At 67.5% G+C, this 647-nt stretch overlaps 1 protein-coding gene and 1 long non-coding RNA gene across 2 annotated transcripts in view; one reads left to right on the top strand and one right to left on the bottom strand.

The window, feature by feature from the left end:
• The window catches only part of NCOR2 (nuclear receptor corepressor 2), a 172,730-nt gene that overhangs the window by 70,254 nt on the left and 101,829 nt on the right, over window positions 1-647 (bottom strand). The window lies entirely within an intron of this gene.
• The window catches only part of LOC106724781, a 1,263-nt gene continuing 633 nt past the window's right edge, over window positions 18-647 (top strand). The window contains exons 1-2 of the long non-coding RNA XR_001360618.1: window positions 18-222; window positions 488-631. This is a non-coding gene — a long non-coding RNA (uncharacterized LOC106724781). The remainder of the gene's footprint in view (window positions 223-487; window positions 632-647) is intronic.

The following is a 647-nucleotide window of genomic DNA, read 5'->3' as shown; positions in this document are numbered from 1 at the left end:
TGCTGCATTATTACAAATGTCACCGCGCGGGCCTGGCGGGACTCACGCTGTCGCTGCCGGCCCCGTGGGCAGGACCAGATGAGCTCACCGCTGCCGAGGGCCCAACCTTGAGCCGCCAGGCCTCACTCCGTCTCCGAGTGAGTCATCCCGCTGTCCTCCCAGCCCCAGACCTGCCCTTCCCGAGGGAGAGAGAGGGCGGCCGCCAACTCACAACCCCTCAAGGTAACGGGGAGGGAGGAGGCAGCGCTGGGGCTGCCGTGACAACAGAGGCACAGCGGGAGAGAGAGCTGGGAGCACGGGGCGGGGAGGGGGGGGGCAGCCTGAACCTGCTTGTGGGGCCCTGACTGCCCCCTGGGGTGGGTCCCAGGGCAACGTCACCACCGACAGCGAGACCCCAGGGTCGCACGTGGGATTAAAACCCCACGTAGTCCACGCACCGGCTCACAGCAGCCTCATCGCAACCCCCCACCATGGAAACGACCCACAGGTCCATCAGCCAACGCGTGCATCACAGAACGTGGCCCATCCACGCGCGGAAGACGACGCAGCCACGAAAAGGAGCGAGGTGCCGGCACGCGGCCCCACGGGAGGAGCCAGACACGAAGGGCACGTATCGTATGGTTCCACGCAGGTGAGGCCCGGCGAGG

Source organism: Myotis brandtii, unplaced genomic scaffold, assembly GCF_000412655.1.
Source record: "Myotis brandtii unplaced genomic scaffold, ASM41265v1 scaffold97, whole genome shotgun sequence".
Taxonomy (NCBI): domain Eukaryota; kingdom Metazoa; phylum Chordata; class Mammalia; order Chiroptera; family Vespertilionidae; genus Myotis; species Myotis brandtii.
The sequence above is the reverse complement of the archived record's forward strand: the minus strand, read 5'-3'. Positions and strand labels throughout refer to the sequence as shown.